Below are 12,681 nucleotides of genomic sequence, written 5' to 3' on the forward strand. Positions count from 1 at the left end.
ACAGCGCCACAGATCATCACAGGTACACCGTTTTACTGGCGTCAAGTGGAGCTCCAGCAGATGACAGCTCAGTACCAGACTCATAATGTCAGTCAACAGCACATATTACAGCCCGACAGTGAAGAAAAGCGACACAAAGTGCAGAAATGGAGAGTAACGCGACTCACCTGTAAGTGACTTTGTTTTTCTGTGGGTTTGTTTGTAGTGATGTTGCTGTAGTGTTTGTGTTCAGGCATTGCTCTCTCTCCTCCTCTGCAGCAGTGAAGATACACACGTGTGTCTGTTGTGTTTCTGCTGCACATCTTTCCTCTTTCTGACGCTCCTCCACATCCAGGCGGATTCACAGCTCCAGTAAAGGTATTTATGAGCTCATATTTCCAGTAGAGAGTCCAGAAAGTGTGTTTGTTGTGCTGCTGCTCTGTCGCGTGTATGTTGGGGGAGGGACTTTCTGTAGGAAGCATCTGATTGGCCAGATTTGGTGTAGAGTCCTCAATACAGTATGAGGAGACTTTAGAGGTAAATGATGATATTTACAGTGTTTAATTGTGTTTAGTGACATTTAAAGCCCCACAAGCAGCTGTAAGATCATTTAATATATGGTTGATGTGTTTGACTGAAGAATAAGCAGGTTTTTCACATTTTGAACAATGAAATATAATAATATATTAGCATATGATGTAGTTTGAATGTATTTTGAATAATTTACATTTGATATTAATTATTTGTGTTTATTTAGTTTTTTTTTTCAAAATGTGTAAATGTGGTCATCCTTACAGTGGAGAAAGAAGTGTGTGTCTGTGTGTGTGCTGATGGTGTAGTGGTCAGAGCACACAGCCTGAGATGTGAAGTTCTCACAGCATACCTGGGTTCAAATCTGAGTCCTGTTACTGCTCTTTACTGCTGATCTAAATACAAAAAACAAAAGTGTTTTTCCTCAATCCTGCACTGATTACTTTCCTTTCAGCAGTTCCTTTAGTGTGATCCACACAGTGAAGTGAGTTTCATACCCAAGCCTCTACCGTAGTCTCGTTCACATTGACTGTGTGTTCAGCCACTAGCCCATCATGGCTTTCATGCTGCTTGGGCCACTTTGTCTGACTGAATTCCAGCAAATGACAGTAAAGTAAGCAATAGAGGGATTTGAACCCAGGTCTCCTGCATGAAAGCACAAGTGAGAGATTCGATCCTTCAGTCTGTTGAATGGTAGTCAAAGACTCACCCACTGAGCCACAGGACTTGACTGATGGCAAAAGCCTTATTGTGAGCCAAATTACAAAGAAATTTATTTCAAATCACAGTTAAAATTAGGAAATAGATAAAGCTCCATTTAAACATTTGCTTCACCATCCAGACTCTGTGGCTCAGGTCATAAAGTGTTGAACTTTAATCAAAGAGACCCGGGTTCAAATCTCACTATGGCTAATGTCCAGCTTGAGCTTATTATATTCACCATCAGTGTCCTGCCCTGATGATGGAAGCTGATGGTGAATATAATGAGCTCAAGCAGGATGATGATGTGTAACCCATGATGATTGAGTGAATAAACACAAGTTCTCTGAGGAAGAGACTCATAAAGACAAGAGTTCACATCTGACTTGAATCTAGCAAGAGTGGGATTTGATCCTTCGCACTTCTGTATGATAGTTGAACGCTCATCCTTTGAACCACAGAGCTTGATTTTTGGATATGGTTGTTTTGTGGACCAAATTACAAAAAAAATATGTGTCAAACCTTGGTCATGATGGAGTTAGTGATAAAGCCCCATTCAGATATCTACTCCAACATCAGACTTGGTGGCTCAAGTCATAAAGTGTTGGACTTTAATCAAGAAGACCCGGGTTCAATCCTCACTGTGGCTAATGTCCACCTTCAGTTCATTATATTCACCATCCTGATGATGGACGCTGGTGTGAAACTCATGATGGGCGAGTCAATAAACACAAGTTCTCTGAGGAAGAGACTCATAAAGACAAGAGTTCAGATCTGACTTGTATCTTGTTTTATTGAATAAGCTCACACACAGGTCAGCAGTCAAACATCAGTTCCAGCAGGTGTTCAGACAGGAGATCTGTGGCTCTGTGGTAAGAGCGCTGCCCCACGGCTTCAGGGGTTGCTGGTATCGGTCCCAGCCAGAACTCTGCGATATGTGTGAATGGTGAGTGAGTGTGAGGCGCGCCTGAAGAAGGGGGGATACCAGTTCGGTCTCCCCCTGGAGCTTCCGGAGCCGTGTCCAGCAGGGGTTATACTTTACAGCCTGCCAAAAAATTTAAAATGAACTGTATAAAAATTCTGGACCTTCGTCCCTTCCCCACCCGTTTCGGTTACCATCATTTACTTTCTAGAGGAGTGACCCTCCACAAAGCAAATGATGGTAACCGACATGTGCAAGACAAACACACACACAATCATACATGATCTACATCACCTGTGCAGCAGCAGATGATCATCGTCAGTACAGTCAGTGTCTGTCCACACGTCTCTGCTTCTGTTCAACAGGCTTACAGTCCACAACACATCACTGATCCTGTAGAGCAGACAAACAAATACACACATTATTACACACTGAATATCTGAGCTAATAATAGACAAATATGCAAATATTTTATTGTATTGAACATTGCGCCCTCATGTGGACATTATTCGGAATTACACCTTTGCGAATTTTTAATATAATAATTTTAAAATATTCGCCCTCGTGTGGTGATTTTGGTGAATTACACAACTGCAAATCTAATTGAATGAATTTAAACATGTCGCCCTCCTGTGAAGATATTTCTGAATTACACTATTGCAGATCTGTTGATTTGAATGATTGTGGGGATTTTTCTGAATTTCAGCAAAGCATTGAGATTTCAGCTTCCTGTGGTGCAGCTGTAGTTTTCTGTATGTTCAACCACTGATGTTGACAACTATAAAGAAAAGCTTTTCTGCAGTGCAGCTCTACATGACAACAGATGGTAAAATGAATGATCAAAAAAGGCGAGTGAATAAAAATGTCTTCAGTCTTGCAATGCAGTGCAAAGTAACTCTGCCACCACTGCTTTACTTCTGATATTAACCCTTTCACTGCTGAGTTTTAAAGGTTCTATCTGGAAACGGAAGTCTTGACAGATGTAGCACTTTTATTTATTATTATTTTTTATTCAACATATTCACACGCTTGCTCATCGTGTCATCAACTACCTGATAGTCCAATTTACATAAATGTGTAAGTGATTGTGATTAAGTGAACTTAGAGAAGAATAGAATTAACTTTATAGTTACTTTCACATCTGGTATGAATAAAACACATCGGCAACAGATGGTACTAGTACTTGTTTTACTAGTACTTGTGTGTATTTACATGTCTAAAATATTAAATAAGCATTAGGCGGTTAAAAAGCTGCATAATTGTGATAATATGATAAGTCTTTCTCTGGCTCAGCGCTAGCCAACGTGCCAAAGCTCAGTTTGATTTTTTAGTTGCCGCTCTAAGGGTTATCGCTAACTTGTCATGCTTGTCAAGCTGGATAACGAGTAAAATATCAGCAGCAGGGACTTTACAGTTCTCACTTCAAAACAAAACAATAGTAGGATTCTTTAATGATTTACCCTGCTGTTAATCTCCCTTCCTCCTCATCCCTGTCTATGGGGAGCCACACTTTGTTTCCGTGCGTGAGAGAGACTGTATTCACACCGCTCCATGCTGAACTAAAGTGTTTTTAAATAATCAAACGTCCCCATATGACGAATATATTATGAAATTCATTGCCAACGCTTTTAGTAATCGATTTAAACGATTCATTGTTGCAGCCCTAATGGAAATATCAAACAAATATTAATGTAACATAAAACTATTCGTCACCTTGGAATTATAAGGTTTTATCTGCGTTCTGAATGATTTTGAGATATTGAGCCTCAAAGTTTTTGCATTCCATAGCAAACAGTATGTGTGCAACATTTGTTTTTTAAATAAAAAAAGTCTTAAAATGTAAAAAACTTTTAAAAATCATCACATACTGTAAATTAGTTGTCAATTAATAAGAATATGTCAATAACTCAATATTGACAAAAACGTCAGATAGAACTTTATAATTCTAAGGTGACGTATTGTCAAAAGCTGATGATTACTGACTTGACATCAAATATTGCAGAATTAAATGTCAAAAAATGTTCTTTAAAGCTTGTGACTTTCTCATTATGCTGTTATTCACTCTAGATCGTCATTTAGTCAGTATGTAATTAATGCACCACAGATCAATAAACACATTTAATTTATCTGACGAGCTCTTATATCGGGATGCAGAATGTTTTCATTGCTTACAGATTTCACTGACGCAGACACAAGTAATATTTTACCAACAAAAACACGACCACATTTCCTTTCATGAATGCCTAATAAAGATGACTGGTTATTAAAAACATATATATTGTATTAAGCCATTCATAAAGTGTTGAATTGTAAGTATTTCTGTTGCTATATTAAGATGCAACAAGTGGATGTAAAAAAATCTTGTGAACTTTGTAAAAGGCAGATTTGATCAGTCTTTCTCCAATATTATCTGGATGCAGATTTGGATTTGCAAACTGAGACTGCATAAATCAGACCTACAATGTCAGACACGATGCACTCAATGGAGCTAGTGACGTCACTGTAAAGGGTGGGGTTAGGTGTGCGCATTAAAGCGCAGCTCCCATCTGCTCCACTAGGCGGCATCAGCGAGCTGCTCTTAGCCTGAACACCTTTGACAACAGCGCCACAGATCATCACAGGTACACCGTTTTACTGGCGTCAAGTTGAGCTCCAGCAGATGACAGCTCAGTGACAGACTCATAATGTCAGTCAACAGCACATATTACAGCCCGACAGCGAAGAAAAGCGACACAAAGAGCAGAAATGGAGAGTAACGCGACTCACCTGTAAGTGACTTTGTTTCGGTGGGTTTGTTTGTAGTGATGTTGCTGTAGTGTTTGTGTTCAGGCATTGCTCTCTCTCCTCCTCTGCAGCAGTGAAGATACACACGTGTGTCTGTTGTGTTTCTGCTGCACATCTTTCCTCTTTCTGACGCTCCTCCACACACTCCTCCACATCCAGGCGGATTCACAGCTCCAGTAAAGGTATTTATGAGCTCATATTTCCAGTAGAGAGTCCAGAAAGTGTGTTTGTTGTGCTGCTGCTCTGTCGCGTGTATGTTGGGGGAGGGACTTTCTGTAGAAAGCATCTGATTGGCCAGATTTGGTGTAGAGTCCTCAATACAGTATGAGGAGACTTTACAGGTAAATGATGATATTTACAGTGTTTAATTGTGTTTAGTGACATTTAAAGCCCCACAAGCAGCTGTAAGATCATTTAAAATATGGTTGATGTGTTTGACTGAAGAATAAGCAGGTTTTTCACATTTTGAACAATGAAATAAAATAATATATTAGCATATGATGTAGTTTGAATGTATTTTGTATAATTTACATTTGATATTAATTATTTGTGTTTATTTAGTTTTTTTTTCAAAATGTGTAAATGTGGTCATCCTTACACTGGAGAAAGAAGTGTGTGTTTGTGTGTGTGCTGATGGTGTAGTGGTCAGAGCACACAGCCTGAGATGTGAAGTTCTCACAGCATACCTGGGTTCAAATCTGAGTCCTGTTACTGCTCTTTACTGCTGATCTAAATACAAAAAACAAAAGTGTTTTTCCTCAATCCTGCACTGATTACTTTCCTTTCAGCAGTTGCTTTAGTGTGATCCACACAGCGAAGTGAGTTTCGTACCCAAGCCTCTACCGTAGTCTCGTTCACATTGACTGTGTGTTCAGCCACTAGCCCATCATGGCTTTCATGCTGCTTAGGCCACTTTGTCTGACTGAATTCCAGCAAATGACAGTAAAGTAAGCAATAGAGAGATTTGAACCCAGGTCTCCTGCATGAAAGCACAAGTGAGAGATTCGATCCTTCAGTCTGTTGAATGGTAGTCAAAGACTCACCCACTGAGCCACAGGACTTGACTAATGGCATAAGACTTTTTGTGAGCCAAATTGCAAAGAAATTTATCTCAAATCACAGGTAAAATTACGAAATAAATAAAGCTCCATTTAAACATTTGCTTCACCATCCAGACTCTGTGGCTCAGGTCATAAAGTGTTGAACTTTAATCAAAGAGACCCGGGTTCAAATCTCACTATGGCTAATGTCCAGCTTGAGCTTATTATATTCACCATCAGTGTCCTGCCCTGATGATGGAAGCATGATGGTGAATCTAATGAGCTCAAGCTGGATGATGATGTGAACCCCATGATGATTGAGTGAATAAACACAAGTTCTCTGAGGAAGAGACTCATAAAGACAAGAGTTCACATCTGACTTGAATCTAGCAAGAGTGGGATTTGATCCTTCGCACTTCTGTACAATAGTCAAACGCTCATCCACTGAACCACAGAGCTTGATTGTTAGATATGGTTGTTTTGTGGACCAAATTACAAAGAATCTTGTGTCAAACCTTGGTCATGATGGAGTTAGTGATAAAGCCCCATTCAGATATCTCCTCCAACATCAGACTTGGTGGCTCAGGTCATAAAGTGTTGGACTTTAATCAAGAAGACCCGGGTTCAATCCTCACTGTGACTAATGTCTACCTTTAGCTCATTATATTCACCATCCTGATGATGGACACTGGTGTGAAACTCATTATGGGCGAGTCAATAAACACAAGTTCTCTGAGGAAGAGACTCATAAAGACAAGGGTTCAGATCTGACTTGTATCTTGTTTTATTGAATCAGCTCACACACAGGTCAGCATCCAAACATCAGTTCCAGCAGGTGTTCAGACAGGAGATCTGTGGCTCTGTGGTAAAAGCACTGCCCCACGACTTCAGAGGTTGCTGGTTCGATCCCAACCAGATCTCTGCAGTGAGTGTGAGGGGGGGATACCAGTTCAATCTCCCGCTGGAGCTTCCGGAGTCATGACCAGCAGGGGTTATACTTGAAACTTGAGTCTAGAGGAGTGATGAATAATTGATGGTAAAAAGTGATGATAACCAACATGTTGAACAATCATACACATGATCTACATCACCTGTGCAGCAGCAGATGATCATCATTAGTACAGTCAGTGTCTGTCCACACGTCTCTGCTTCTGTTCAACAGTCTTACAGTCCACAACACTTCACTGATCCTGTAGAGTCGACAGACATTGTTATTATTATTATTGATCTAATAATATACAAGTATTACATTTGTATCAAGTATTGCGCCCTCATGTGGAGATTATTCTGAATTACACCTTTGCAAATTTTGAATCTAATGTATTTTAAAAATTCGCCCTCTTGTGGTGATGTTTGTGAACTGCACTGCTGTCGCACTAAAATTATGAAAGTTTCAGCCTCGTGTGGAGAATTTCTGAATTACACCTTTGCAAATCTTCAATATAATGATTTTAAAATGATCGCCCTCATGTGGTGATTTTGGTTGAGTCGACACACATCTAATGATAGACAAATATTCAAATATTTGTGAAGATTTCCCTGAATTACACCTTTGCAAATCTAATGTATTTAAAATATTTGCCATCTTGTGGTAATGTTTGTGAACTGCACTGCTGCCGCTCTAAAATAAAATTAAAAGTTCACCCTCGTGTGGAGATATTTATGAATTACACCTTTGCAAATGTAATGAATTTAAAACATTCGCCCTCTTGTGGTGATTTGGGTGAGTTACACAACTTCAAATCTAATTTAATGGTTATAAACATGTCGCCCTCCTGTGGTGATTTTTGTGAACTGCACTGGTGCCATTCTAAAATAATGAAATTTATTGTTTCACTTTCATCTAGAGATTTTGATAAACTACACCTATTGTATATGTATAAAACTTCACAGATCATATTGTTCTTCAGGAATTCTGTATCATTTTTATAACATCAACTGTCTGCTCTTCAATTTTTAGTCTATTTTCTAGCAGGCTTTTTTTTGCATTTTTAATTTTTATTTAGAAGTTAATATTAGATATTATAATGTGTCGATAAACAACTGAAGAGGTCAGATGGAGGCCTCGCAGGCTCCTATGTCTTGATTTAGTAATTTCACTTTTATGGCAGAGAATATTATTTTCATCACTTTTAATATGAAGAAACTGAACAAACATCAGAGGCTGAGAAAACTGCTCGTTGTAGAAGAAAACTCCAGACGGCACTTAGAAGTTTTTGCATCTGAACTCTTCAATTGCACACTTATGTACATCTAAAAATACCTGGATATGAAAGTGTAAAGGTATGCAAGTGGACATTTTCACTTACCAGTAGAGCTGGAGATAATGGATGAACTGGAACCAATGGTCCATAAATCATGTGCACTACAATGAGAAAAGAATAATTCTTCATTGTTTGTTTGCTTTATTTATATATATGTAAAGCTAAATATATAAAACAATAAAATTAATTAATTGCAATCAAGAAGCAAGAGACAGAAGGTGATTTTTTAAATGAGACTCAAAAGCACCAAGGGAAGAACATGACCTAATATGTAAAGGCAGATCATTCCACAGACATGAGACTGTAACAGAAAAAGCTCTGTCAGCTCTTGATTTCAACCGTGATTTGGGAACAATTAGCTGAAACTTGTTTTCTGACCTGATTGGCCTCAATGAAGTATGCCAGTGAAGAAGCTCACTGATGTAGGTAGGCGTGGGACCATTCAAACCTTTAAAAACAAGTGGCAATGACTTGTGTTGAATCTTAAACTGGACTGGGAGCCAGTGAAGGGATGATAAAACTGGTGAGATTCTAGATTTTTTTCTGTTGCAGTTAAAAGCATAGCGGCTGCATTTTGAACCAGCTGCAGGCGTGTAATTGAAGCCTTTATAGAATTCCCTTTATTCATCAGAGGTCACCACAGCGGAATGAACCGCCAACTTATCCAGCATACGTTTTACTCAGCATATGTCCCGCCAGCTGCAACACAGTTCTGGGGAAACACCCACACACGCCAACATTTACACTCATTGACTATGGCCAATTTTGTTTACCCAATTCACCTATAGCACATGTGTTTGGACTGTGGGGGAAACCGGTGAAGAACATACTAAGGTAAATACTATAGTATTTTATATATAGTGTAAGGGTATATAGTGTATTTACTATAGTAATTTATAGTAAATACACTATATTTACTATGATATTCACAACACCATTAAATAAAATTCACAGAATATTGTAGTATTAACTACACTAAAACTTAATAAACACTCTGCTTTAATAAAGTAATATGTGGTGTATTGTAGTAAAATATGGTATTTCCACAATAGATTAAAGTGCTTTACTATACATGTATATGAGCAATTGCATGCAAACGTCAACCTTGCATTGAAATAAATTAAGATTTCATAAAAATATGGAAACCGATTCTGTTTTTTTGTGTTTTCTTGTATTTAACAGTACTTTAGAAATACTCAAAATGTAACTGTCAATGTTTTCACTATTATAATTGATTTACCAAAGTCACGAGAATGAAAATTTCACACCTGTCACATCCATAACGACTCTTTTTCCTCATAAATGCAAACATGTCAAATAAAATAAAGTGAATCATTTTTGTTCTAGAGAGAGACATATTTTATCCTCTTGATTATCAATATTTATTTTGGGTCGAGCAGTTTAATCCACAGAATTTCTACAAAGTATGTTGTATACTGTAAATACGCAGACTTTTTTTGATCACATGCATAACGCATGTTTATTTCCCTCATTTAAAGTACAAAACATGTTTACAGATTGATATTTTCTGCTCCCTTAACTGGTCAGTTGTTTTTGAAAAAAATAATCCAATGTTTCAATATAATGTTAGCATAAACATTCTATGTGAATTTATGTTTTGAGTTTTTACTGCAGATGTCACATCCATAACGCTGCAATTGCTCATATATAGGTATATGTACTTAGATGTGTATTTATTTATCTTGTATTGGATTTAATCTACACTTATTTGTGGATACTTCTGGAATTTATGAATCAGCTTTTAGGATGAACAAAGTATCTATCTGTCTGTCTGTCTATCTATCCATCCATCTCTGCATAATTAAGTGCACCCCATTTTGAATATTTTTATCCATTTCTCAGTGAACACAAGCAATGTATTTTGGTGCATTTAAACAAAACCGATTTAATAAACAGATATATTTATTAAAATAATAATTTAGTCACCAAACATATTTAGAAATCATAAGATAATACAATTAAATATTGCAAATATAAATTATAACCTACAAAACTAAATTTTAAAATAAAAATTTGGCTTTTCTTGATTTTTCCTCATTTTAAAATTTGTATTTAATATTTGTCTGTAACATAAATTCGGGTGTACTAGTTTTTGGACCATTATCGTAAGCTACTTTGTTAGATAAACTCCAGATTTGGCTTCAGTACTGACTAATCAAATGCACAAATATAATATTGTATTGTTTCCTATTAAATATGTATTTAAAATAGATTTGTGAGGGGTGTACTTACGCTGAGCATTCTGTCTATCTATCTATCTATCTATCTATCTATCTATCTATCTATCTATCTATCTATCTATCTATCTATCTATCTATCTATCTATCTATCTATCTATCTATCTATCTATCCAACACATTTACGTATTTGATCCCTTGACAAGATTTGGTTAAGTTCATGCCGTTTTACTGGCTTAAAGTTGGGTTCCAGCAGATGACAGCTCAGTGACAGACTCATAATGTCAGTCAACAGCTCATTACAGCCCGACAGCAAACAAAATAGCGACAGCAAGTGCAGAAATGGAGTAACGCGACTCACCTGTAAGTGACTTTCGGCGTGAAGAAGCGCTTAATTGTGTATAAAGTCTTGAGAGTTTGTATGAGAGTAATGCTGTAAGCTTGTAGTGATGTCGTTGTAGTTTTTGTGTTTACTCATTGCTCTCTCTCTTTCTCTGCAGATGAATGACAGTGAGGGCGGGTCTGCAGCAGTGAAGATGCACACGTGTGTCCGTTGTGTGCTGCACATCTTTCACCTGACGCTCCTCCACATCCACACGCATTTATATCCTTTGCAAAGGCTTTTTCTGATGTCAAGTTTCCACCTGATAGTCAACAAAGGCCGTTTGTTGTGCTAAAGCAGTCACGTGAGCTTTTTGGGAGTGATGTCATGTAGAACGAATTTGATTGGGCAGATTTGGTAGTGCAAGATGAGTCATCAATGTAATGTTTACATGTCTTACCTACTTCTAAAATATGAGCTCAGCTGACATTTACACTGTGAAAACTGCATCGACTCTTCAGAAGTCTTAATAGAGCATTTCAATTTGGTTATCTCATTGGCCAATTAACATTTTCTGCTTGTTATCATAGTATTTTATTACTAACAAAAGGTAATTCACTCATAACGTAATAATAAAACAGACATCACATAATTATTTATTAATATGTGGCTCTTTTTGGATTCTCAGAAGCTATAGAAATTAAAAATGTATAACAAGAAATACAGGGACCATTTGTTTTTGTTTACATCTCTCAAAATAGTCTATATGACAGTAACTTTGAAGCAATTAAAACTATTGTTAAGTGGATTTAAAGCAATGTCCTACTTGCATCCTTGTTAGTGGTCAACATCTTTAACCACTATGCCACAATTTAACAGTAAGCAGTAAGGGGATTTGAACTCAAGACTCTTGACATGAAGCTCGATGATCTGAATTTTGTTTTAGACATGATTTTAAATCTTTCATTTTCTTTTCGGCTTAGTCCCTTTATTAATCTGGGGTCGCCACAGTGGAATGAACCGCCATAGTTTATCTAAACAGCAAACATTTAACATTTGGGACTCGGACAGTGCTGTTATAACTTTTTAGGAATCTCTAATCTAGTGTCATTTCAAAGAATAAATAACATTATTATCCTAATAATTCCTGAAATATACATATATTTAAATAGACAACACTTAGTGTACAGCACAATTAGCACAAAACAAAAAGACAAAACTAATCATAACCCTTTTAATTACAAATCACATGTTGCTTAAGCAAATAATGTGTGAAAGCATTAACTATCATTTACATTTTCATCAATCATAGCCAATCCTTTAACCCATAATATAACATTGTTCAGTATTAGTTTATTTATTATAGATTTGTTAATTATACTCGTGTACAGAAGATTGTTTTTAGGTCTAACTACTATAACAAACAACAACAAACACTACTAATGCTATCATTATTAATAATATGTAACAAAAATAAATTAGAAGAGTCATTTTAATAAATTAAGGCACTTATGAATATATTAAGAGACGGTTTGAAAATGTATGTATAACAGACATTTTTATTTCACTTTTACACACTTCCTATATTTTAGGAATTAAACTTTTGGATAAACAACTTTGATTTTTCAGTCACAACAATTGAAAACAATTCTTAAGAGTTGTCATTTTTAAAAGAAATATTCTCAGACTCAATAATGTTGATGTCTGGTGACTAGGCTGGCCAATCCAGGAGCACATTGACCTTCTTTGCTCTCAGGAACTTTGATGTGGAAGCCGAATTACTTTAAGAAAATCTTGAATTGAAAGGTGTCAGCTTCCACACTGCAAAGGAGACCTAAAGCTTATGAATGAATAGTCATTTTAATTAATTTACTTTAAGGCATTTCTACTTAGTTATGATAATATTAAGAGATTATTAAAAAAAATCATTATTACAGACATT

The 12,681-nt window shown here is 36.7% G+C and overlaps 2 long non-coding RNA genes across 3 annotated transcripts; one reads left to right on the forward strand and one right to left on the reverse strand.

Moving 5' to 3' along the window:
* Nucleotides 1-1,984: 1,984 nt before the first annotated feature.
* Nucleotides 1,985-10,917, reverse strand: LOC110439414 (uncharacterized). Its single transcript, XR_015482455.1, has 6 exons — nt 10,779-10,917; nt 8,265-8,320; nt 7,047-7,145; nt 4,898-6,966; nt 2,426-2,524; nt 1,985-2,254 (listed from the first exon to the last, which is right to left on the reverse strand). It is a non-coding gene; the product is annotated as an uncharacterized LOC110439414 (long non-coding RNA).
* Nucleotides 4,749-7,598, forward strand: LOC141381561 (uncharacterized). Of its 2 annotated transcripts, none has more exons than XR_015482467.1 (4): nt 4,749-4,899; nt 4,987-5,097; nt 5,791-5,910; nt 6,721-7,598. It is a non-coding gene; the product is annotated as an uncharacterized LOC141381561 (long non-coding RNA). The 2 variants fall into 2 exon arrangements; XR_015482468.1 differs by lacking the exon at nt 5,791-5,910 and adding an exon at nt 6,613-6,664 and having other exon boundaries at nt 6,752-7,598.
* Nucleotides 10,918-12,681: the final 1,764 nt, after the last annotated feature.

Source organism: Danio rerio, chromosome 4, assembly GCF_052040795.2.
Source record: "Danio rerio strain M-AB ecotype USA chromosome 4, GRCz13ab, whole genome shotgun sequence".
NCBI classification, from domain to species: Eukaryota; Metazoa; Chordata; class Actinopteri; order Cypriniformes; family Danionidae; genus Danio; species Danio rerio.